Source organism: Meleagris gallopavo, chromosome 12, assembly GCF_905368555.1.
Source record: "Meleagris gallopavo chromosome 12, MGAL_WU_HG_1.1, whole genome shotgun sequence".
Taxonomy (NCBI): domain Eukaryota; kingdom Metazoa; phylum Chordata; class Aves; order Galliformes; family Phasianidae; genus Meleagris; species Meleagris gallopavo.
The window spans coordinates 15,090,885-15,118,534 of record NC_139415.1 but is presented as its reverse complement, the minus strand read 5'-3'; the positions used below and the strand labels follow the sequence as shown (position 1 = coordinate 15,118,534).

General features: G+C 38.8%; 1 long non-coding RNA gene across 4 annotated transcripts in view; it reads left to right on the top strand.

Annotated features, from left to right (window-relative positions):
* LOC104912865 (uncharacterized) overlaps positions 1–27,650 on the top strand; it is a 595,545-nt gene that overhangs the window by 92,973 nt on the left and 474,922 nt on the right. For 3 of the 4 annotated variants that reach the window (XR_014885757.1, XR_014885754.1, XR_014885755.1), the window contains exon 2: positions 7,440–7,526. This is a non-coding gene — a long non-coding RNA (uncharacterized LOC104912865). Of the gene's footprint in view, positions 1–4,827; positions 5,142–7,439; positions 7,527–27,650 lie in introns of those variants that run through there. The other variant, XR_014885756.1, reaches the window with a different exon arrangement.

The window sequence follows — 27,650 nt, the reverse complement described above, 5'->3', positions numbered from 1 at the left end:
CACAATAATAACCACTGACCCACCAACAGCAAGAACAAAGAAGTCCCAGATATCTCCAAACAGAATCCCAATATCCTCAAAGCAGAATTGCATATCTGCAGTGCCAGCCATGGGGATAGCTTCTGTTTGGGGTTAAAAACCATCATTTCTGTTCCTTTGGAGTCTCTTATAATAGTAAAAAGCTTTTTTTGTTTTGTTTTGTTTTTGTTTTTTTTGTTTTACCACCCAATAATGAGCTTGCTTTGATAAGCAGCTGGAATCTCTTGCCAGCACAAAATGCCACTGTCTGCTATGGGCATGGCTCAAGTGCTGTCTCCATCCCAAACTGGATGAAGAGATGCTTGATGCTGCGGGATAGCTGAAGGGGTGGAAGCTCAGCCACTTTGATTTGGCTGGGAGTTGGGGGCAAGCTGTCAGAGCAAAGGCTGGAATTTGCATCTGCCATTAATTGAGGAGCCTGGGTTTGCTGACCTTCAGGCAACACACGGGCTCTATCTATTTACTCAGTCTTTTCCTGAGTAAGCTGTCAGGTTTTATTTTGGGAAGTCCTCTCCCTCCAGAGAGAGACACTGAGTGCAATAAAAAATGTACAGGCCTTGATTGCACATGAGGCAAAACTGTATGTGCTTAGGCGGCCAGATAATTTTTCAATGCCAATAAAATGGCTGACATTGTGCATAAACCCCAGCAGAAGTGGCCTTTCTGGAAATTTCTCATCCCATCAATTATTGCCTGTTGTAGGTTCAGGAATTTTGCCTCAACCAATCAACCACCAGAAAGGTGGCTGTTCCACAGATTTTTTTTGGTGCTGCTGGTGGTAGTGCCATATGTCTGAGTCTATATATGATTATAAATGCCTATAGGGACTGTGTTGCTGTAATGGAGTGCTCTGTGCCCGGAAGGGAAGGACAAGCTAAAGTCTAGGCTCAACTTGCTGAGCTTTGTCAATCTCTCAGGCTTATATAGCCCTACTCAGCCACCTTTGCTCATGTGAATCATGTGTGGTGGAGCACTGAGCTAACCTCATAACCAGAATAGGAAAAAACCCTTCTTTTATTAAATGTATTGTCTGATGAAGAGAGGCATATACACAAATAATGGATCGTTCCTAAAGCTGACCCGTATCTTTTGCCTTAATTCTGCTCTCATCCTCGGATAGAATTCCTCCGAGGTTGATGGACATACATCCAAAACTTGGATTTGTGTCAGCAATGTTAATTAATCTGAATCCAGAAATATGCAGCTCAACACAGTGGAGTCCTGTTTTACACTTGTACAGCCTGGGCCAAACTCTCATGGACTTTCCACTCATTGAAATGAAATGCTTCTGCCATGAAATGCATATGAGCAATACACAGCTTAGCTGAACAGTAGGCCAACAGCTGTAGACCTAACTAATAAATTTTCTGAATGCCATATTATCAATGTTTGGGATGTTCTTCTAAACCCACATACTCCTACAAGGAGTTGATTTCTTTTTTCCAATCATTCATTTGTTTTGGTCTGAGAGATGTTTAAATTTGAGAGACTTCTGTGGTTATCTGATGACGTGAAAAGAACACTAAGGAACATAGTGTGTCCATTTTTAATGTGAGAATTTAGTAAATTTTTACAGCACTTTTATTTTATGATGGGAACATTACCTATTAGAAAAAGCAATTCTGAACTCTTTTATTTCACCAATTAGAAATGACTGTTTTACAAGTGGCTTCCAGTTTAAATATTTCAGTCTCATTTTCCTTTAAGAGTCTGTAAATCTTGCTTTTCCTAATGTTTAAGAAATTGAGCATTAAAAGCTTTGAGTCTTTTTTCAGCGTATAAGCTATGAGCTTGTATGGGCCTTGTATGAACAAAAGGTATGCTTGTTGCTGATATGGAGTCTATTTTCTTTGCCTTTCTATGAACATATCTTGCAGATTATCACTAACAGGAGAACTAGAGGGTAGAGGCTTAGAGACAGGGAGTTCTTTTCCACTCCTCACATGGAGAAATTAAAAAAAAAAAAAATTCTCAAAGATGATCTAAGTCAGAAAGTTTATAAATAACCAAGGATGGCTGAAACACCTTGGAGAAGATAATCAGTTTTGTTTATTCTAGATGATTGTTAATAACCCTGTAATTATTGACTACTATTAGTGAAAATGTAAAAACAACTAATAGTTGCTTAGAAAGGGGAGAAGGTAAAAACCTCTGGGATTTAATGCAAATGGGCTTCAATCAATGGGCTTTTAAGCTTCCTCTAGGTTTTAGATCAACAGCAAAGTCAGGGCTGGCATGGCTTGTAGCGGCTGTTAATGCAACACATGCCTATCATTTGCTGTTGACAGGCATTAATAAAAAACTAATCTGAGGAAATTATGAAAAACCTACATATTATGGAATCTGGTTTATGTTTTGGCATGTGGCAAGCATTGGTCTAATACAAAGGAAACCATCATGTATAAACTTTACAGCCATTGTTTCCACGGTAAGGGCAATTATTTTTCTTTTCTTTTCTTTTCTTTTCTTTTCTTTTCTTTTCTTTTCTTTTCTTTTCTTTTCTTTTCTTTTCTTTTCTTTTCTTTTCTTTTCTTTTCTTTTCTTTTCTTTTCTTTTCTTTTCTTTTCTTTTCTTTTCTTTTCTTTTCTTTTCTTTTCTTTTCTTTTCTTCTTTTCTTTTCTTTTCTTTTCTTTTCTTTTTCATGTATGATCTTTTAATTGCCTCAAGGCCCGTACAGGTTTGCTTTGTGGTACCAAGGGTGTTAGTTTCAAGCTTTCTTTTACAGAAGCAAGAACTTTAAACAGCTGTTACTGACTCCTGTCAGCAGTAGGAAAGCTCAGTTTTGCGACATCCCTCTTTGAGCTGACTCTGCTCCTCTTCCTCCCAAGCACTGGCTCCTCTGGCATGTTTCCTGCATTTCCTAAAACTTGAAACCTTTTTAGATTTCCTTAGATATCTCTTTTTTTTTCTTTCTTTCTTTCCCCCCCCCCTCTTTTTGGAGGTGCATCACCAGCAGAATTACACATACCACATGCCACTGCCCTGTATTCAACTGCCCTGTATTCAACTTTGCCTTTCTCTTTTCATCTGCTAATTGCTCCACTGGCGTTGCTGACAAAAACACACTTCTTCTAAGAGAAATACCTTCTCCTAACTTTATCTAGAGCTGCTGGGAATTCATTGGATTTCCTTTCCTCCCCACACAATATTAAAACTTACTAGTTTCATCCCATCCACCAGGCATGTGTTATGTCTTGAGACACTGCAAAGTTCAATTCTATTTATAATTTGAGATGTGATAAATTCTTCTTCTTTTTTTTTTTCCTTTCTCTTTTATCTTCCTTTAACTGTCACAAAATTATTTTTATTTATTTATTTATGGGAATGTGTGTTTGTAAGATCCTTGGTAAAGTCTTACCATACTGATAAAGTTTTGTCAGTCTGGAGTATTGTATTAAGAAACTGAAATATCTAAAATGAATGCATGAGGGAATTGAAAGAAAAAAAAAAAAAAGAAAAGGAAGAAGAAAAAAGACACAGAAGACAATCAATAGGATAAGGGTGAGAAAAGGGGTGAAGCAATTCTATAGATAGCCAGGCTGGAATGTGAGCACTAAGAGGGGTCTTTGGATAAATTCAAGCCAGATTTGGCCTGCAGCTCTTAGCTGGCAATTCCAGTAGAAGAGCAGGCCTCTACCCTGTGGTAAAGAGGTACAGAAAAATGCCACTTTGAATTAGTTTCAAAATGTTGCTGTGATGCAGATGAATGGCTTCTAGATGCCGAAGTGCAGTGCACCAACATAATAGCATATTGTTAAGTCACACTGCCATTAAAGGATATAGTTATTAATCAAATTAAGTCAAAACACAAAGCGAGTACAAATTAGTATCAGATGACATGTCTCACTGTGAGCAGTGAAGGAGGAATGGAGGGAACCTGCCATTTTAAAAGAAAACAATCTTTCAGAAACCTAAAACAGAAGGTGAGGGAGTATCCTGCTACACAGGAACTGGCAGCTGGTATGTGCTATCTGAACAGTATTTGTCTTTACATTCAGATGACAGTCCTTCAGTGCTGCAGTGTAATTGGTGTCTCAGAAGCTTGGGCTAAACTCTGAATAGTGTTTGTTTTCGGAGATGTGGAAAATGTTTACCAGGAAAGACAGTTGCACTTGAAATTTAAGGGGCTTAATATTTTTATATCTTTTTTCTGTCTTGATACACATCATGTCAGTGTCATTTTTTTTTTTTTTTTTAAATCTCCAGAAGAAATATTAATTCTTGTTGAAAGATGGATTGGGAGTGGGAGGGGGTTTAAATTGTCATTTCATTAAGTTCCGCAGAAACCCATCATTTGTGGGTTACAAAACTGGTCCAAATATTGTGATTGGTGCCTGTTTGCCTCGGCAGCCTTCCACAACAAGAAACAATTCTCCAGTTCATCCCACACGAGCACATGGTTACCCATCAATATAGGGACAGTATGTGTCTCTGTGTACTGCAATTTTAGCTTCAGCTGTCTATATTCTTCCAGGTATGGCTAAACTTGATGAGTAGTTTCTTGAAAACTGTGATACTTGTGCTACTCACAGTGCCTAAAGCTAATGTAACCACATTTAGTGGCATTGAAGGATTTGGATTCTCCATTATGATGTGCATCCTTGCAGTAAATGTACTTTCTTTATGGATCATCAGAAACATAAAAACGGATGCAGAGTCTGCTGTGCTGGTGGAAAAGAGGCCATTTCCCTCTCTACTTTGACATTCCTTTGTCTGCTCAGGCATTAGATGCATGGCCAGCATGAGATAATCTAACTTAAAATGACTGTGAATTTTGTTTACAAATAGTTTTGGCTTTTTTTTTTCCTTTTGTGTGTGTGTGTGTGTGTGTGTGTGTGTGTGTGTAAGTGTTGGTTTGATTTGGAACAAGACTGGTAGGTGGTTTTGAGAGTTACCTGTCAACGTTCAAGTGTGTTTACTTCATTAATGGTTTCTGAGTGTGAAAGTTTGTTTCACTTCTGCTCTCGCTTCCGGAGCCTATGGTTTCCTCATCATCGTGACACTCCCAAGCCTGCTGCTAACATGCTGCTGCAGAGGAGAATGTCATCGCATGGGATTACAACCTTAAACAAAAGTCACAACGGCAAGGCAGTCAATCTCAGGTGAATTGCTTAAACAGTGCATGTTTGTATTAGCTCAAATGTTAATATAGGCTGCTCTCTGCCATTATGTGTTTGTTATGGGTGACAACACCTGGAGAATATATCTGTCAGGACTGGACAAAGAGCAAACATTGCTCTGACTCAGTTCCTCACTAATAAATGTGCTGAGATGTCACATAGTTTGTTATAAGTCTTCTTGTAAGGTATTACTCTATAAGATGAAACAGAGACCTACAGAAACTGAAAATAGGGATACAGAAATCCAGGAGGGCTATTTGTAGATGATGATAACAAATATTCACTGACTTCAGTAGAACTGATTGAGTCACTAATGGGTAGCAAATCATCTCCTTTCTTAATCGTGGCCTTTTGGTGATAACAAGTTTATAGGGTATCTCAAGGGTACATGCATATGTATCATGATGAATAGAAACAAAGAAAGAGGATGGCATTCATTTCAGGGAGATTCTGCTTGAAATCTTGGAAAGACACAGTCCTAACAGGCTGAGCTCTAGTAATCTTTGACTACATGCTTTATGCTCTTGAAAGGTCACATCATCATTTGCTTATGCTGTGGCTAAAATATGGCATGATGAGCAGGTCTGTAAAGCATTTTCACGGGTGTTATGTTGTGTGACAGCAAAGATTTGGAAATCTGAAGGAACAAAGGGCGGAAGGCTTCTACCATCTTAATGCAGGTCTCAGCACGTAGAGAGGCTGCTCTGCTGCTGGCTGCAAAACAGACTAAAAACAACACATGTGCTTCAATCTTCACTCAATTGGAATGGGCTTAAGAAACACCTTCAATTATTTGCTCATTTGAGGCCTGAATGGGATGGGAATATAGCAATCATTATAGGGTGTTAAATCAGCCTTTGTGTAATTGGGCACAGCTTCCCTGAAGCAAGTACAGTTGCACCTGTTTGAACCAGGGCTTCATCTGGTCTGCTGAAGGTGAGCTGGAGACCCACCAACACCTTTCAGATGGATCTACCATAAGTCAACAAATGATGATAACAACCTTCAACTGCAACAGCAAATGCTCTTCATTCCAGGAGAAGTGTTTGTAGCCACGGGGGAATACTGGGAAATAAACCTGTTTTTTGAGAAAGAATGGGCTTTCCATAAGTAGCTGAGATTAGTTCTGAATGTTTGCTCCATCATCGAGCAAAGTAATGCAGCCATCTCTTTCTGTTCTATCTGTAGAGATAAAGAGGAAATATAGGAAGCTTATACAAATTAAGGACTATGTATGTATGGTCACATATAAAGGTGATAATAGATTCAAAGAGCTGTTCCTGACTGTATCTGCATTAAAAAATTCTGATGATAAAACTTAGTTAAAAACAGTTATCAAGATACAATCAGCTTTACACGTTAAATATTCCAACCCCAAAAAGGAAACAAAAGAGAATCAAAGCTTCTAATCAGTTTATGATCCAGAGATCTTGCCAGCCAAACTCATTGGAAGAAGTAATGTAAACAGAAAGATGCAAGCAAAGTCAGTTAAGTGGAATTTAAGCTGTCAAGCTACAGTGTAGAACTCCATTACCATATCTCCTCGCGTTTTTTTTTAATAGTATTCTCTGAAAAGCACTAGATGTAATAAAGTCAATTTAAAATTTGTTCTACCAATCTTTTGCATCTGTAATTTTCCCATTAAATGTAAATGCCCATGAGGCATGCTATTTGCATTACATTGCATTTGCAGTCTTTAAAACAAACTATAAATCCCCTCCTTGTTTCATGTGATTGATGCTGTGTGTATAAATACCACCATAAACCTCAAAGGGGGCTAACAGTGACAGTAAATTAAAGTTTTCAAGTCTGGCAGCATCTCAGCACTTCAGCCCTTGATCTTAAGCAGCGTTGTTAACCCCCGCCTCATTGCCCTCCTGAACTCACCTTTTTTTTTTTTTTTCCTTCTTTTTTTTCCTTCTTTTTTTTCCCCCCCCTTTTTCCCTATTCTATTCCTACTCTGATTTCCTTGGGAAACACCTTCTCATCCATACAAGCTAGACCAAGTCAGGAATATGCTGTTAATTAACAAGAGGCTGCAGCTGCTTACCAGATAGGATGGGGCCTTAACTTAGCTGCCTTGGAATATCTGAGTTCAAGACTCTCAGGGCATATTGGCTTGGAAAGCAATAGTTAGCTACGGCTCCCATGATTATCCAGCAGCTGTCCAATGGCTAACTGGCTTTTGGGGTATTTTTTTTTATTTTTTTTTTATTTTTTTTTCCCTTCCATCCTTTTTCTTCTCCCCTCCGTGATCGCCTTTTTCTGGTTCATTTTTAGGCCACATACAAAAGAAAAGAGATGAAGAAATAAGGGGAACGTTCTCCAAGGTTGAAGAAATATATTCTTCAGTTTCCCAGTTAACAGGTAATCCTGGTCTGCCTTATTAAGTCTTGCTGTAAAAACTACCTTGATTTGATCTTGTTGAGTCTTGATGTTTATCATTGTTTAAGTAGAAAGAGACACTATTTATGTCAAAAGCATCTAAAAGACTTGTGGCCAAAGGCAGCCTCTTCACAGGTGAAGGTGTAACAGAGGCCATAAGGTAATACCTGCTCGCTCCCACTAAGGGTCTGGCTCTCTTTGTGTTAGAACCAAGAATAGTAGCTCAGCACTAAATCCTATAGTGAGAATTTTTGTACTTGGAAAGAAAAACTTATGAGAAAATATATACTGCAACTAACATACAAAATCTATGAGGAGAATGGAATTATTTTCTGGTCGAGAAAGTGTTTGTAGACGTGATTTCTAAAGTGTTCAGTGGCGGAAAGGAGAGGTAAGGAAAAGAAAAATGAGAACTGAGTGGTGATGGGGCTAATCAATGAATTCACACTACTAATCTCCACCTGAGACTCTCTGAGAATGTGGGAGTGGGTGATATGGCCATGGTAGGTGCTGCTTGGGATTTGCAGGCCTCGAGGGAGGGAATTCTGCAGAGCTTTCCTTATGCTTTCTTCTCCCACCCTATGTGTTCAGGGTTCTTTTCTGCTTACAGCTGATATTTTACTTTGGTATTTTCTCTTAGACTCTTTATGCTATAACTTCTAGAAGTTGGTGATATCCAAAGTCCTGTCAGGCCTCTTTGTGACGTGGAGTGCATGATAATGTAAATGCTTTTACTGCAACCTTTCTGAAGAGTGTAACTTTTTGGTAAAACTTAGGAATATGAGATATATCTTTTCAGGAGAAAATGGCTGATACATGCAAAAATGAGTGAAAACAAACTGGAAGTGTTATGTTAAAAATGGTAACCTGAAATAAAACAAGCAATGTTGTTAAGTCTGGATTCCCTTCAAAGCAAATTTAACAATGACTGAAGGTGTAAGGCATTAGCATTTTTTCCTGAGCACGAGTATGTTATGTTTGTCTTTGCTAAACATCAATAATTGTATTCAACAATCTGCAACAAACTGTTCAGAATGATGACTCAACAGGTAAATGCTGATGGTTGTTCAACGTCCCTTCCTGTAAAACAGTTCCCTATTTTGGGAAGTAGTCACTTGAGCATCTGAATTAGCCAAAGGAAACCAGAGTATTACACTTCTTTTGACAAAGAGGTTCAGAGGAGTCTGGATCGCGTACAGGCAAGCAGAGGTTTATCTGTGTCTTTTGACTGATATTGGGTGATGTTTTCCTGAACTTTGTGAGGTCTGAGTTTATGATGTTCTTCCAGAACTGAACAGTTGGACTGCATTCTGCTGTCTGATGCATTTGATAGATAGAGGTCTAGGGATGCAGTCCCTAATCTTATGAAGAAGTCACTAAATGGCTCTTTTAATGCTTTAAAAGTTCACTCAAAAGCAGAAGTTCAATGTGTGTCTTGCAGGTCAGTGAAATAACTTGGGATTTCCCTTCTCCTAGCAACGAATCCCTTGGGAGCTAAGTTTACTGCAGTCAGATTCAAATTTACAAAGTAAAAGGAATAAAAAGCAATTCTGATAGCACTAATATATATACACACAAACATCTATATATTTTAAATACACTTAAATTTCATTAGCAATGATTGTTTAGAGAAACATCATTACATTCCTGGGCTTGGGAGCCTTCTCCAGGGTTGTGAACAATCAAAGATTTATTTGAGCTTTCTGCACACTGGGAAATGAAGACACAGAATCTCATTATCATGTCTATTAAAAGGCAGAATCTGGGGTACATCTAAGAAAAGATGTATTACTTTTTAAACTGCGCTGCAAACTGTGAAGTACTACAGGGACTTGAACTATTTAAAAATACTCTGGGCTTATGAGTAAGAAAAAATAGGGTCTCTTTCCCAAACAGTATAAAAATATCACACCATTAAGTTCTGCTGTTATTACAGTCTTGGAAATATGATTGTATCTACTTTTCCTTCAAGCTGGTTGATCCCTGGATTTGAAGTTGGGGTCGAGGGACCGTGGAGGGCTATCAGAGTGAGTTACTTAGGGGACAATGCAGTGGGGGGTATGAACAATGACCAGTTAAATTCTAGTTAACCCCAATTATAAACCTTCACCTTTGTTAATTAGATTAATTAATCAGCAGGCACTATACTTACAGTGTGTTGGAGGCATACCATCCAACGTTTTCACCATTTATTAAAAGTTAAAATCTTTTGTGTCATCAGTCTATTGCACGAAAATGGCCATGCAATGTATTGCAATAAAGGTAAAATCAGGTTAAGTTTACCTATAAATTAGAGGGTAGCATTTATTATAACCATCCTTCTTAGAAGTGAAAAATTTGCCTTGCAAGCACTTTCTGTAGTTATTAAAGATCTGCGAGCTATGAATCTGAGAACTTAATTAAAAGCAGTACAGACATGTTCAAGGAAGGAAAGAGAAGAGCTAAACATCAGTACTGGCAAATTTCTAATGTTTTCTGCATCTTGTTCCTCCTCTGATTAGCGCTTGAAATTCTGCGTGCAATGGGACAGTGTCTTCATGTGCTGACCTCCGCAGAGCTGAGTCCAGTTGAGGTCTGGTTAGGGCACAGGTGGTGGGCAATGGGTTTTTTCCTGAAGCTGAAAGGTTGGTTACATCTCCTGGGGCCCTGGTGGTCACAGCTCCACAAGGAATTCCCACAAGGTGGGAAGGCAAAGGGCAACCTCAAAACAGACCTGGTTGGCCTGTGTTGGCTTGAGAAATCCTTTTCACGATTGCTGGAACAACTCACCTTTTCATGCTAGCAGAAACCATAGAAGTAGTTTGCATAAGCAGGGACAAGTTTTGCTCTCAGTCCCGCGTGTGTAATAAACTTACACTAACCCCTGTGAGTGCAAGGGAGATAATTCCTAATTTGTAGTCGTGAGAAAGATCTGTTTTGTCCATGGAATACTTTCAACAGAATGAGTCAAAGCAATTTATATGTGCTCACGAGCTCCAGAACAGCCCTGTGAAGCAGTGAATATATAAAATATAAAATATAGAAATATATCTCCGCTTTACAGCTGTGTGAACTGAAGCACGGGAGCTCAGTCCTGTCAAGGCAATGGTTTAGACTCTCATTTGGGCGAGAGATCTGCAGTGACAGTATTCAAAGGGGTCTACAAGAAAAGTAGTTGTCAAAACTCGAATCCTTCTGAACATTTTATAACGTTTCTTTAAAAAGTAGTTACAAAACGATAGCAGAAAGCAACGTGAATCATGACAATGGTTTTATACTCCAGCAATGTGGCAAGGCTTTTCTACGCCTGCAAAGCTGGAGCTTCTCCTAACTGCAGTTCCTTTTGTGTGTGTCACGATTTGATGATTTCGAGAGAAGATCTTTTCTTGGCTAACCACGTGGATAAAATACTGCAGAAATCTTTCTGAGATTTGTTCAAGAAGCCACGTTTTGGCTTTGGAAGAGAGTTTTAGCTGTGAAATGTTTGGGGGATCTGAAAATGTGCGTTTATGTAAGAGGTAGCTGCATAGGATTTCTGGCACTATTTCTATACTTTAAAACATGTTGCATGGTTGGGAGGTCTGTGCTTAAGGAACTTGAGGGGGAGCAAACCATGTTCAGAACATGGAAGAGACAAAGGGCAGCTGAGCAGGAATAAATGCAGGAATGGCATATTAAAATTGTCACTGAAGGTAAATAAGAAATGGGCTTAGTCTTAATTAAGACCTATGGGTTTGTTGCAGTTGTGCTGTATTGAGTATCCAGAACACTGCTCTCTTTTTCATAGGTGAAGAAGTGATATTGTTGTGTTAGACTCTCCTTGAAAACCAAACAATCTCATGAGGCAAGCAGACAAAAATTCCAGATTACGGAAATTAATTAAAGCACACAATACTGCCTTTCTCAGTGTTCAGACTCAACTAATTAGGGATTAGATTATTCAAGAGGAGCAGATCAGTTGGGATTGTTTTCTGTAAAAATCCACAGTGAAATATATAGTTACCTGTTGAAAAGAGAGAGAAATCATGCCCAAGTACAAAGGATGGATCGAGGCACGATGCTGCGCATTGACAAAATAAATTATGAAAACAATAATCATGTTTATCCAATCTCTTTGTGCAAAACTGTTATTTTGATTCCAGTGCCAGCTGTCTGAAACTTTAATTTAAGTGCTTGCTTGAGGCAAGACATTTGGGATACTAGTTTAGAATGTTTTATAGCCTAAGCAATATGTTTTACTAACCTCAAATACTATGATGATTTTTAATGGTAACTATGATATGTTCAAGGGGGTACCAGGCTGATCTTTGATTTTTAGCAGAGTGCTTGCGTGCTTAATGAACCCCAGTGTTTCTTTGACTTCATTAGCTGCCAATTATCCAGGAGCTGCGGGAGACTTTTCCAGAAGATGAGCGCTTTAGATTTGAATGGCAGACATACCAAGTAACTTATTGAGCTACCTTTATTCTCGTGTCAAAGAAGTGTGTACGTGTGATAGTCGTCTGAGGAAACAGTTTAAAAAATAAATAAATAATAATAATCTGTCTGTGTTTGAGTAATATGAACAGGCTCCTAGTCTTTGTGCCTCAGTTTCCAACAGCACGACATGGTTAACAGCACTTGCTGGGTCCAGAGACCCTTCAGTCACAGTTTCTCAGTGTCATTGCAGGTGCTAAATACATCCAAGAAGGTTTGGTTTGAATAGAGATTTAAAAGGATTTTTGTTACGTTCGTTGGATTTTCTGAATCATTGAAGTGGATGGAAATATTTTCAGTGGTTTTGTCGGCTTCTTTTTCTGAAATGTTGGATAAAAAGCATGAATGTATACCTTTTAACCAAAGGGATTACAAACAAGTGTTAGAAAGATTTCTTCAGGCTAAAGATGTTATTTTTTTCCTGCTAGATTTACTTGTTTTGAATGAAATATATCATCCTTGTCAATGAGTTTTTTGGCACTTTAACACACAGTCTAACCCAGAAATTAATGGCTTATTGAAATAACAGCTTTGAAAGGGATATATATATATATATATATATATATATATATATATATATTTTTTTTTTCAAAGAATGAGGATTTCATTTGGTACATGCTGGAACACTGATTCAGTCATGCTTTACCATGGAAAAATGACTATTTGCACTCAGGTATACATTATAGTATAGTATGTAGTATTTATTTTTTTCAACCTGTCACATCATTTCACTCGACCAAAGATAATATTTCATTGAAAATAATCTATCCCATATTTTAAGCTTTTTTTTTTTAAAATAATGTCTCTGAAATTTGTATTCATTTTGAAAAAAAACATACTCTTAGATCATTTTAAATACATTCCTACTCTGGAGTAAGTATTCATAAAGGAAAAATTTCTTGGTTCAAATACATTAACTGAAAGTGTAGCCTTCACGGAGCCATTAAGTCCCAAATGAACCCTGGGTTCCCCAGCTGATGGCTTCTGGGCCATTTGCACCACTCTGGGGTAATCTGTGTGGCCATTGACTTTCACTCTTCCTTCAGCTTTCCCAGCAGCTCCCCAAAGTTCAGATCTGTTTGTTGTTCTGTTCAGTTAGCAATCAGTTCTCCTTGCCAGGTACCTTTTCTCTGTTAAATTGCAGTTCTTGGTTGTCTCTCTAAGTTTTTCTTTACCGTTTTCCTTCTGTTACTGTTTGTGAAGCCAATGATGTACTCCACTCACTCACACTCACACTCAAGCACGATTTGGTGAGTTATTTACTCATTACATATTGTTTTTACTGGTGGGCATCCTACCAGAAAGGAATTAAATCACAAACTTTACAATGCAGGTTATGTGACTGCAATGGAATAATTATAATTCTAAGTTATTTTATGTAATTTTAAAATAATAATTATTTTTTTATTATTTGATTTCTTCCCTTCCATGATTATAAACAATGAGCGTGAAATTAGCTCATATAATGTGATGATTTTGATTTAGAGTAAGTTGGTAAGGTGTATTTTTACTACTTTATTTGTTTATTTTTACTACTGGTGACAAAAAATACAGAACTGAATGAAAGGTTACTTCATTCAGCCCATTTGTTTTCTCTGATGCAGACTGAATGGTTCTAAGTCATCCTGTCCTTCACTGATTTTGGCATCTGTCAGACAACTCAGGTAATTTTTAATCCAATAGCAGGAGTTTCCATTACAACAAATCCTTTTCCTATTCAAATTTATGTTGGAAATAATAATCTGGATCTTGTAAATTTTCACTATGAATGGGATGAACCAGTTCTGCCCACATTAGTGAACAGTTTGTTTTCTTGTATGTACAACAAAGAAGTTTATTCTATTTCCATCTGAAGTTATCAGAAGGAATGTGCTTTTGAATATTAACTGTCAGTGAGCTACATAGTTTTTAGAGATATAACTCCTGGTTTGGGTGAGGAATAAATCTACAAGGTCACCAGAAGAGCACTGAAGGTTTATCTAGAGTTGGTCCACTTCTAAGGCAAGGATAGTACATAGCTTGCAAAGATAATGGAGAAGTGTTTGCAGAATGTTTTCAATGTGCAGAGTGATATACAGGTACGAAGCATTCGTATCTTTTTCTAAAGAGTGATTTTGATAAATTGCATCAAATTCCAATGCTTCATAGATCATTCCCAGTCTAAGTTCTATGTCCAAACATGCAGTCCTATGTACTAACATATGATTTTAGTCTCAAACAATTAGGTATATATTTCAAGACCGAGAAAAGAAATTTGGCATACAAGTAGAAGAGAGATTGGAGAAGATGAGAATAAAGATAATAAGATCACACACTTATACATGTACCAGTGACAAGACAGCTTGGGAGCTAGAGGTTATCTGAAATGGAGGTGTGTATCTGTTTGTACACATGTATCATCACCCAAAATACTGTCTATCCCACCTGTTCTCTGAAACAAGAGAAGCTAATATCCTGGTGAATTAATGTAGTCTAATCCCCTCGCTGGGAAAAATTGAATATGGTAAAGATTTGCAGAAGAAGCAAATGTTGTAGTAGTTGAATTCAAGGAAAGCACTCATGAAAAGGATATGGATTAAAAAAAGAAGGTGGTTTAATCTCATATTAGTAGCAAGTGGTGAAGACTAGCATAGAAAGGCTATGCTTTGAAATGACAAATGAGATGGAAAATTCTGGTTTGATGTGCTGCACAGGAGTTTAAACTCAGATGCATTCACTAGCTCAGACTAGAAATATGTCTAATTCCCAGTGTGTTGTCTCCCAGAGAAGTTAATGTGAGGAGTGCTAGAGATGTGACCCCTACAAGGCAATTTTTGCCCTGCCAGAGGCATTCAGCAGCATCTGAGGCTCTGCTGAGACGACTGCAGCAAGACAGACCTGCACCCCAGGACATGATTCAAACCTTTTTTATGAGCTCTTCCATATTCTAGGTTTCCTCAGCTTTTCATAGGAATGAGTCGTATACTTTAGTCATTTGTGAGCAGGGGGAAAAAAAAAAAAGAACTGTGAATCAGCGTACTGGGAGAGTTCCTTCTCTACTGGTAACCACTCCAGTCCCTCAGTCAGGATCTTGCTGCTTCTTTTTCTGATCCCATACTATTTAGTGTATTGTCACTGAGCCACATAAGACTCAGAGATCATGTTTAGAGATAGCATGAAATCTGGAAAAGTAGAATTTCCAAATAGAATGAATCCATCAGTTTGATATTAATCCCTGCAGGAGACAAGGGAATTAATTTCTCTGTCTACATTGCATGTTGGAGGGACTCTTTGTAATGTTTGGTTTATTTTTAAATGCAGCTATAAGCATAAAGGCTTCCTATTGTATTAAAAAAAAAAAAAAAAAAAAGATATTTTCCATCATAATGTAAATCACATAAATTGTGAGGTGAAAGGAAAATGATGGGGTCTAGGCTCGGATGCTGCAAGTTCATGGCATCTGTTGGATGGCTGTATTCGGCATTAAACTGATGAATCTTGTTGGAAGCCACAGAGCAGGAAAAAAACCTGGACCATAGTATCATTGTATTCATTCACTAGAAAAGCTCCATTTGTGAACCCCTGGATAAGCATAGGGGAAATGTTGTAATTTTAGAAGATACCTCTTATTGAAATCTGTTGATTCAGCATTATGCAAGAGCAGAAATTCCATTGCATTTTTTATCTAGTTTTCACTATGTGCTGAATTGGACTTTGACCATTAAGTGAGTGCTGGTTGGGAAAGCCTTGTAGCACAGGTATTATTAATAATGCTTAAATCCACATACAGTATTTTCTATTGCATCTCAATTACTGGATTTAATTAGCATCCAGTAGCTAGGAAGAGAACAGCAGTAACAACTGACATAAAGTAAGGTGCAGAAGTACCGGGAAATCCATGCAGTCCAATTGTGATATGAGATCTGAGACGACCCATGAGCATTAGATTTACATCCATCAGTATGGTATGGTTGTTCGTTAGCCAATAAGATGCCTTCTTTTCATCTTACTCCTCTAGAATCAGCAACTTTGCCTTTGCAATTTGTTTCTTTGAACAATGAAAATAGATGAGTTGATTGTTGGAAAAAATCATATATCTTAATATGCATTTTATTCTCTCTGCTATATATTTCTGCTGAGAATCTGTAACAGATCATAAAGAACGTATCTTAAATAAAAACAGCATATCTTAAAGGCACCCTGTGAGTGCAATTAGAAACATTTCCCATCATACAGCAAAGATAATGTTTCCTAAATGCTCTTAATTTCATACATCTGTTATGCTCTGTCATGAATTTTTTTCCCCTCCCAAGACAATTTTTGAAGGTTTCTGCCAATGTAATTCAATTTAAAGCTTTTAATGTCAGCTCAATGGGTCATGCCACATTCTCCACATTTGTATTAGCTTCTCCTCTTAGGAAAGGCAACAATACGATGAATACTTGTAATCAGTAGCCTGTGTTCATGAGAAATAGCCACTGCATTTTTCTGTTATTTGCTGTCCATATGTTGCAAACATTGTTCTTGTCTTTAATATATACACAGCCGTGCAGACATGCATTGAACATACATGTACAGAATATGTTTACATGGTGTTTTCTTGGGCCACAAGTTATTTGTACTGCTTCTAAAACTGTGAAGTGCCTTCCTCAGTCACTTCTTTTCAGAATGTCTAGCAATTCTTGTGCTGTTTAGTGAACAATTACCATGCATTAATTTTTGACTTTGTTTTAAAACCGTCTTCAAAAGTGCTGATTTCACATTACTTTTCATTTCAAGAGCTACCAGTTCCACTTGGTACTGATCCTGAAGAGCATGTTCAGAGGCTTCTCTGACACCTCTCAGATGAGTTTTATTTTCATTAACGCTAAAAATAAGTTTTCAGTTCTTCTATTTCCACTACCAACAAGGTACTGCAGTAGTAGAGACCTCTAGCAGTGGGAAAAAGTGGAGGAATGAGTTAGGAGAACTGATTCATGAGCCACAGTCCGTGTCTCAACCTTTGCTTTAATCACCAGCTGGGCTGGGAAGCTGCCTCCACTTTTTGTTGCCTCAACAGTTTGCAGGCTGAAAAGTTGTGAAAATATTTTTGTGTTTTCAATGGAAATAATATAGTTTGAGTAGTTGAAATAGTTGAAACAAAATTGCGTGGTTTTTCTTCACTGGGATGGCTCCAACCACTCTTCATGTGACAATGAAATCTCACCAGTAAATTACCTCCTACAATTTTTAAATGGGAAGGCTGGAGGTTCCATTTGTCCCAAAGATGCACTCCTGCCACTTTGCCTACATCTCCCACGGTGCCCTGCAGCTGTGTGATGCCCATGGGGAGCCGTGATGTGACTCAGTGGATGTTTGCAGTGTGCTAGGGAGCAATGTGGGGCAGCTGGCCTTCCTATAATGCTATAGGCAGTCACTTTGTGAGACCAGGTTAAGTGCTCTAGGTTAATTTAAAATACTAAATGTTCTGAGTGGGCTGTGCCAGCTTGTAATGAAATACACTGATGTTTATGTCAACAAATCTTTTCCGTCCCCCCTACTATCAGTATGTCCTTTAGTCCTCACATACTTTGATTTTTTTTTTTTTTTTTTAATCGTGATAATGAAGTGATTTTCCTAAAGGGAATTCCAACACAGATTTTATTAGAAAGCTGCTTCACCGTCACCTGTTCAGATATGAAGAGGCTCAAACACATCAAGATTTGATAGCAAAATAAACGTGGAATCTGTTTTCCCAAGGGAATTTGTGGCCAGGGAAATAAAACCAAAGGACTTTTACCCTCAAACATCAGAAAAAAATCTAAGAAAAAGCAAATACCATCACCAGAGCCTGACCCTGCAGCCCAGGAGACCCCTTTGCCTCATGGCTGCACACCAGCTCTAACGCTGCTACAATTGATCAGGAAAGCAGCTTTAAAAACTCAGGCTAAGACTTTTCTGATTACCTTAAAATAATCACTGAACTGCTTGAAACAAATACAGCCACAAAGCAGAGCTCCCAGCCTGCTCTCTGTACGCTGACAGGCACAGCCTAATGACCCTAGAGAGCAGCCAGCCCTTCTGATGCAGCATCATCTGCTCTCCAAGACTAAAGTGACGTGTCCTCTGCTCTCCACGTGCTCCGCAGACCGGGAATGGAGCAGCATCACTCCTGACACAATCCCAAAAATGACACCTGTTCAGCACAGATGCCACACGGGGACTTGGAGAGTCGGTCCCTCGCAGATATGCAATCACGGATCAGTTTTCAATGAAATATTACTTACTTGAATCAATGTTGTCTTGGTTCCTCACGAAGGGTGCAGCAGGCATAAAATGCGGTATTGATTTCTGAGATGTAGCTCAGTCCTCTCTTCAGGGCCATTTCAAAAAAATGCAAAGTATTTCTTTTCTTTCACACCTGAAATCGCATCACCTTTAGAAACTGGAGGTCGAGGCTCTTTTATGTCACCTTGTATTTATCTCCTATTTTTTTTTTTTCTCTCATACTCCTCTCTTCATCTCGCAGTTTTTCTTTCTCCTTCTTGAGTTTTTATTGCCTCTTTGGCTCTCCTCTTAGCTCCTGCTCTAATTTCTGCCTTTTCCCCTGCTCTCCTGAGTGCTTTTAGATTCTGATCTAATTTCTCATGTCTTCTCCCAGTGCTGCTCTCTCTCCTTTCTATCTTCCTGACCCTCACCTGTTCTCCTTTCTGTGGCTCTGACTCCAACTCTTCTGATCCCATACGAGGCACTGGATTTGAGTTTTCCTTCTTGCCATTTCCCGCATTGTTCTTGGGCTGTTTTTAGCAGTCATTTCAATAAAGTTTTCCCTGTTGTACACAGAAATGCAGCGTCCCAGCCTCTCATACTAATACTTTTTTTCCTGTTTCCTCCCATCTCTATGATTAGTGTGTGTATCTTTTTAAATGAAACTGTAGAAATGACGACGAACTAGGTATTCTAAATCAATAATGTGTTGCTGCCATCCTCCCCTGACAGACAAGGGTTACTTTTTTTCCTGAAGCCAATGTGAATTTAAGTCTATCCCACTGGTTTGCTTTAATTAATTTAGGTGCTAAGGAGGGGTCCAGATCAGAAATCGCGTTCCTGAATCTGTGTCTCAGTGCTCTGCAGCATGCAATAGGGAAGAATTAATATATTTTCCAGTTATATTTCAGAGTATATAGGAAAACTATAATTTCCTGAAAAACACTGCTGGCTATGTCACTAAAATGAGCATTTTAACTGTAAAAGGTGCCACAGAGGCTTAAGCAACAGTTAAGATAGGTTGTGTCTGAAACTGCAGTACTGCTAATCTCAACGTTTCCCTGATGTTCTGGATGGTCTCAGAGGAAGGTACATTGAATCCTGAATATCCAAACGATGTTACTAAGCAGCTCGTCTGTTTTGCCAACGTTTGCAAACAATTTTTGCATAATTTGTGAGAGCTGAAGAGTACCCAGGGTATAATGCCTACAAATATTCAGGCTGATGTGTTGACTGTTGTCATTTGGACTGGTCATATGTATGGTAATAATTTAGTACCATAACTGGAGAAACCCAAAGCTTAGACTTAGGTCTGCACTACAGATACTTGTGGTTGCAAGTTTGAAATTCTCTTTCAATTACTTTGTGTTTTATTTACTTAAAACATTCTGAAAATACCAGTAAACTTGTTCATTATGGTCAAAATAAAAAAAGATTTCTGTGCTCTGCTCTGACTACAAAATAGCAGCTTCTGATACATTATTTTAAATGTAGCCATATACATTTATTTATGTACAGTTTTCCTAAATTAACATTAGCTGATTTTTATTGCACCTATATTTAAGTTAAATGATTCTATTTCTTTTTGTGTAATGCCAATTCCTGTACAGCTCAAGGAGTTCTGGCTTCTCCATTTTTTCCCACTAATCCAGGGTTCCCCAGCTGGAAAACCCGATCCAAAGCCTATTAGAAGTATCATCCAGGGTCTGATTACTTTCAACCTGGCTTTGATCCAGGAATATGCTCTTCTGAACAGGAAATCAGATTTTGGAAACAAGTAAGAAAAGGATGACAGATGACCGTAGCCTGTGCTAATTTCCATTTCATGGAATTTCCATGGAAATCAATAGATCAGATCCTAATCTCAGTAGCAAAACTCCAAATCTCACAGAGTTCTCCTGAATTTATCTGGATTTAGAACAGTGTGCTCTGAGGATTTGGTTTACTTTTTGTTTTAATAAATTACAGCAGTATTTAGCCCTAATTTAGTCTATCCGAAAAGATAAAACGCAAAGCCATTGCACAATGCAGACACATTTCTCTTGCAGAGCTGTGTTTGAAACAACGTAAGGACTTTGAACATTTTAAAGCTATTAAGTGGTCAGCTATTGAGCTAAACATGACTCAATACTGACACTGATCTCACAGGAATGCAACAGTCTTTGCCATAAGTCCTGGACCAAAGCTTTCTCTCTGCTGTTCTGTGGTTTTCATGTCCAGTACATGATTTCCTGTGATAGACCAGGTAACAACTTCACCCAGCCTTGTGTCCCTAAACTGGAAGTTGTCTTCAGTAAGATGTTGCTGAAAGCAGTGTCACTTTCCAAAGAGTCTTCAATGGAAAATATTTTATTTCACTGTAAACGCCTTGAAGGAAGAATTTAAATTCAGTAGAATCTAATATAACGTGTCATTTTATATTCTAGCATTCCACTAGGCAAAGGTAACAGTTCAGTGAAAGCACACGTTCCTTCCAACATGCCACTGAATTGAAACAGTGTGTACATTATATATATTTTCCCTTCTTTTCAGTCTTTAAAAGAATTTTTCAATTTACTAGCTTTAATTTTTCATAAAGGTAACCACTTTTGCTTGGCAAATACAAGGCTGAATGAAATTTGCTGTGAGTGCATTCCTAACTGAGTCAGAAGGAATTGAATAGCTCAGGAAAATAGTTTTTGGAGCTTTTGCTGTTTGGGCTAATTACTGGGATTAGTCAAGAGATATCAAGCCAAGATATACTGGCTTGATAATAATGTGTATCTTAGACATCTAGAATTATTAGTAATTTAGCTGAGATATGTGAACCTAATATACACCTGTCAGAACCTTTAATTTACGATAACATTGAAAATCAGCCCCAGTCTCAGGTATGAGTATATCCGAATCAGATATTTCCTATATGTTTAGTCAGAATAACCCCTGGGTCTGTACAAATGCAGACTAAGAGAGACCGGAGATAGGCCATATATAAATTCTTTATGGAGAGTTGTGTACACTAATTAATAAATACAATTTTCTAAGAGCTTTCTGAATCTTGAATAAACATTGCTTAAACAAACGGATGCAAATTATTAATAGAAACTGTAATCTCTCTATTATTCTTATTTGGCCCGAACCATTTTGATACCAGGAGATTAGAAGATCAGAACAGGTTGGCTTTGCCAAATAGGAATATTAAATTCTCCAAAGCATGGAAGAAACTGTTTTGGGACTGAAGCCCCATGCAAATTGAAGAATAACAAATCCTGGACTGTCCAAATCTTGTTGTTTAGCTTCTAGTGGTAAAATCTATGCTTCCCACTAGCTGTTAGATATCCTTGTGTGACTGCAGTGTTGTTTTATGTATGTGAACCAACCTTGCAATATAAGGTGACAAACAAAAAAGATGGAAAAATATATAAAATGGAAAAAAAAAATTCTACTCACTACCTCAGGCTTTAAAACTCTTCTTACACACTTCGGCACGAAGTCTATTAAAGCAGAATATAGTGGAAATACAATATACAGCAATGAATGTCTCCAAACCAGCAATTTAGCGCTAAAGCTGAGGGCAGTTCTTATGCACCGACTTTTAATACCGAGACGATTTGTGGTCTCACAAAGTTCCTGCCTTGGGCAAGAATTGTGCTGTGCTCTAATAGGTCTAGTTTGTTGACTGTCAGAATAATGGAGAAATTGGTAGCAGAGGGCCTGAGCGCTGTAAACAGCTGAGATAATTAGAAGGTCTGTCAGGAGGAGAATAAGGCTGGAGTAGTTTACGCTCTGTCACGGTGCAAAAAGAGCTCATTCAGAAGACAGTTGGATAACATGGGATGCATTGCCTTATGTCCTAGAAAGCTTGGATGGAGGTGGGGATACAGAGCTTCTCGTCAACTTGGCTTTCTTTGTTGGCTTTCCCACTGCATGCTTGCAAGAGTTGATGTTTAGTCTCAATAAAATGATATGTCTTGCAAGAGAAATGCTGGCTTGTTTGTTTTTTTTTTTGAGCTATGCTGTGAGGTTAATAGGAATCTTGCAGCAGAGGGAGGCCGAGGAAGCCATGGGTGCTGGAGAAAGAACCTCATGCAATGCAGGTGCTAGAAATGCTGAATCCTGAAGAAATCTGGGTGTCTTAAAGAGGCTGATGCTAATGGAGGATGCTCCATTGCATGTGAAGCAGCATTGCAGAAGTTGTGAATGCCGGAAGCCTGGTGCCTTAGCCAAGAAACTGGACAATACGAAGCTAATGATCTAGAAACTGCTGCCACTAAGTCACTTCATGGCAATGGAGTAGGATGAAGTTGGTGCTGGTTCTTAATTTAGGGCCTGACTTTCAGAAAAATGAAGAGTAGCTGTCTCTTGCTAGAGAGTATGGAAACTAGGAGGCAAAAAGGCAGTTGCTTGAAATCACTGGTATTTCTGAAATATGAAATGTGTGTGAACATTCAGGAATCAATAAGATTTGAAGTTACCGTAGAATCACAGTATCATGGAATGGCTTGGGTTGGAAGGGACACAAGGATTGTCTGATTCCAACCCCCTGCCATGGGCTGGTTGCCCCCCACCAGATCAGGTTGCCCAGGGTCTCATCCAACCTGACCTTGAGCACCTCCAGGGATGGGGCACCCACAGCTCTCTGGGCAGCTGTGCGTGAGCTTTACCACCCTCTGAGCATATCAATTTCTACCTTTGCTCCTCTCTGTCCTTCTAACCACCTGAAGAACTGTTGCTTTAACAAATCAGTTGTCTTTTTGACAGGACTGGAGGAGTCTTTTTTAAGCTCCTGCAACAGCAGGCAGCAGACAGTTCATGATTGCACTGGGACTTATGAGCCAACTGCAGCTCGCCGCTGGTAGCTGTGTACCAGACGGCTTGGCCTGCAGAGAGCAGAGCCTCGCTGAGGCTGAGTGCTCAAAAGGAGCCCATGGAAAGAGGGAGAATGTCTGAAAATGGAGGTGCATGGGGACAAGTGGTGTAAAAGGGCTAATTATCTTCCTATTCCCTTCGCATTGCTTATTAAAGACCACCAAAAATAGCATCTACTTAAGGACATATTTTTTAGGTTTTTTTCCCCTCTCTGTTAAGATAAACGGATAACCCTCCTGTCATTGGGTGAAGTGGAATCACTCGTGGAAGATGGAGCTGGCCAGAAGCCACCTTCTGACAGCAAGAAGCAGGTCTGAACAACAAAATTTGGATCCAGATCTGAACTTCTCTCACATCCAAATGTGCTTGGATCCAAGACGTTGGCTGACACCCATCTCCTCTACATCTACACCGTGATTATGTGTGAATGGCCCTATTGCTTCACACCACACTCAGTGTAATCACTTCCATTTGGGCACCATGCTGCAAGAAAATCTGCTGTCATGATGGCCAATGTGCAGTGCTTTGCTGGGTGAAGATTCCCTCCTAGCCCTCCCAAGACATCATTTCCACCTGGAAACAGACTCGATGAGCTTTACTGATGACAACTTCTATATTTACAGCTCTTATTATTGTCAACTTCAACTCCATGTTTAAATGGGGAATCCTTCCCCAAATGGGTGTCAGAGCATGATGCACTTGACAGCCTGTGTGTGCATGCAGTGAGCCTGATCCTGATGCTTCCTTCACATCTGTTTCATGCCTGTGCAACCCCATTAACTTCAGTGGAATTGTTTCTGATAGGAACTTGATGAATACCATATTTTCCTGTGTATCACCCACAGATTATCTATAAAAACTGAGATTCATCAGCAGTGTGGGTTATACACAGATGTAAGTAATGTGAAGAGAAGTTTACTTTGGGGCCCCATCTTTCTCAGTAGCCTCACAGTCTCTTCTGGCTCTCCCATTTGCTTCATTTCCCTAGATATTCCCAAATTACTGTACTTCAGATTCCTCCCTGCTTTGTGTTCTGCCCAGCCCTGATGACCACTGATTACTGGTGACTTAGGAAAAACCACTGGGGACATATTTTCAAGTGCAACTATTTTTAATGGAGTACCAGTTTTAGGGTTACCCAAAATATGCAAAAAAAAACCCATAGTAACTGATATATGTATATATATTTCTTTTTGCTGATTGAAATGTATGGGGAAAAGAAATCGGCTGGGTCAGCCTGAAAGGAAATTTCAGTTTTGTGACTGAAATTAAGCCTGAGAAAAAAATAAAAAAGAAAAAAAGATTTATGTTAGATGAAACGTTTCATTTAGTTGTCAGGTACTTTTTTTTTTTTTTTTTTAAACTTTAAGGTGTAATTAAGTTTGGCTAAATTTGTCTAAAAACGTCATTATGAAATAAGAAAATGAATTGAATTATTTCAAGAACTTTAAAGTAAAACACACTGACTATTTCATTCCATGCCTCCCAATAAGCTATCTGCTGCTTAATATGTTTCTCAGGAAAAAAAATGCCTTTAAAATCTACTCTTGATTAACATGAGGGAAGAGGTGAATGAGATCCTGCTTATTTGAACAATCATTTGCTCTCCCTTAAGGTGGGAAAAGAGGTGAAGGCCAATAAAATCCATAATAATTTTTGGCACTTAAGCTCTTTTTGGAAGTCATGTACACAGCTTGTGATGAACTGCAGATAATGTCATGTAGCTAAGCCAAAGTCACACAGCAAATCACTAGCAGAACCAGCAGTACAAGTGTACCGTGTTGGATTCCTTGTGTTATATAACAACAACCACCAATTGTTGTTTTACATAAAGATGTGTATATAGTCCATGACCAAAGCTATCATTTTCACTTTGTATTGTGATCTTTCCAATTCTTTTTTCAAGTGAAGTCTGCATGGAGCAATCATGGTTGGATGCCCTCTGTTGAACTTCTAACAGAAATGTGCTCTCATTTCTTAAGAAAAGCATCTGATAACTTTTGACCTCACATACACCTCAGCTACTGTCAGAAGAAAAATGCAATAAATATTGCTATGGGAAGAAAACAAAATGATTATCCTGCAACCTAGTAAGCAATTACAAAGGGCAAATTACTTGTACCCTCTGTAATTTTTTGCCATTAGATAATTAACATCAGAAGTATTAACGATCATTTGAACAAATTACCATATAATTATAATGTGTTTCTTTATTTAGTCATACATACTGTACAAAGCCTTCTAAGATTTGGGTATTCATTGGAAATGCATTATTTATTGGCTGAGCTGAGTAACAACCCACTCTTGTAACCAAACCTATTAAACAAATGCTGGCCCAATCATAACTAGCTGTCAGTCCGTGGTTACCAGAGCAGCTCTTAGTGGATGCAAGTGGCACCAGCCAAACTCAAATTAAGGATCAAATGAAAAACTGTAATAGGTCACAATACTCACTGGGATCACAGACCCAGAAATGTCACATCTCTGACTCGTGTTAACTTCATCTGGAATGAAAGCTAAGAGTGGAACAAAGGCACTCACGAGTTTACAGGGCCAGCACATGCTGGTGGCAATGCTGCTTCTTAGATTAATTAATTTCATAACATTTCCATAATACAGTTTTACTTAGTGTACTTTTCATAATCTAATTTTAGTTGAATTGCCTTACACAATCTGCTCAAAATGTGTTTACGATTCAGAATTGTTAGAGACCCCTTTTCGTTTTGTGCTTTGCTGCCTTTATAAAATCTGCCTAAATTGGTGAAATAAGTTAGGGGAATGCTGCCAAAAGCATTTTTTCTGCTATCCTAACATTCGAACTAACTCACTTGGGCCAGGTTTGCTGCACTTCCCATGAATCCTCTCCTGGCAGTATGTGGACAGGAGAGTGGGTGGGAGAACGAACTTCAGGGGAGCGCTGCAGATTTTTCTGTGGGAAGAGATTTTTGGGTGAGGGGCTGGAAAGCTGATTCCAAATTACATACTTCCAATTTGGGAACAGATACGGCCCATGCGACCTAAGCATCTTGTCAAGACAGCTTGAATTTGAAATTGTGAATATGCATGTGGATGAGCTACAGACCCAAAATGATTCACACACTGATACCACAGATCCTTCTGAACAGATGAAATCCACCCTTGGGTAAGTGGCTGGGAGAAAGCTCTCAGTATTTTGCTCACATGAGGTGGAAGAAACATGGACCTGTTGGAGTGTGTCCAGAGCAGGGCCACAAAAATGACCCAAGGGCTGGAACACTTGCCCTGTGAGGATGGGCTGAGAGCTGGGACTGTGCAGCCTGGAGGAGAGAAGGCTACGGGGAGACCTGAGAGCAGCCTCCCAGTATCTAATGGGACTGTAAGAAAAAGAAGTACATAGTCCTTAACAGGGTTTGTTGTGATAGGACAAGGGGAAATGGTTTCAAACTGAAAGAGGGGAGATTTGAACTGGATGTAAGAAATAAGCATTTTATGATGAGGGTGAGGCACTGGCACAGGTTGCCCAGGGAGGCGTTGGGGGCTCTGTATCTGGAGAAACTCCAAGTCAGGCTGGATGCGGCTCTGAGCACCTGATCAGCCATAGGTGTCCCTGTTCGGTGCAGGGGAGTTGCACACAGGATCTTTAAAGATGCCTTCCAACTCAAATGAGCCTGCAGTTTTATGATTCTATGTATTAATATAATAAGGATCTGATGGATGGAACTCGGGGCTGCATACATCTGTATGAGGACTCAGGAGTGAAATTCTTGACCAACTGAGATCTGTGGCTCAATTTACACTTTTCAGGCAGGATAGGATTGAAGTTCAGATATCTTTGGCCACTTATCTTCATGGATATTGAACTTTTTTTTTTTCCTGCTGCTACCATTTTCAGCTGTATGAACTGCTATGATGACACCCTACAAAGTTGCCATTATGTTGGTGATATTAGTATTAATCACACATTGCTGGATACTGTAATTGAATAGTTTTTACACAGATGATATTAACTGATAAAATATGGCATCCTCATGAGAAAACATTACCTTGAAATATTAGCGTTATAATATGTTAATTTCTATGGAGGATACGACTACAGATATATGAGGAGATGTAAATTTCCCAGCACTTCTGCTGACAATTTCCATGTCAACATAATTCTTAGGAATCCGTACTCACTATTTTGTGATGACTTATATGATGATGTATAACAACTTAAGGGGGCTTTAAAATGCAGTATTTTGACTAATGCAGTTTAGTAAATAGCATACAAGGCTGCTGCTTCCTTTTGATTCTGGGAAGGCTGATACTAGCCCTTGATGCCACCAGGAAGTCACCAAGTTCCTGAGGTGCTCAGGATGCTCTGGGTGCATTGCTGCTGTGCATTAATGGTGAGAGAGGAGGTTGTGGGGAGAGGCAGCAAACTCATTACTGAAGTATTACAAATTGAGACTAATGCTGGGGAAACAAAAAAAAAAAAAAAAAAAAAAGAAACAAAAAAAAAAGAAAAAAAAAACAGGTGGTTACATGGAAGTTCTGCACATCTTTCCAAAGGTGCTGGAAATCAAACTTGAAGGTTGAAATTCATGGCCAAGAGTGCAT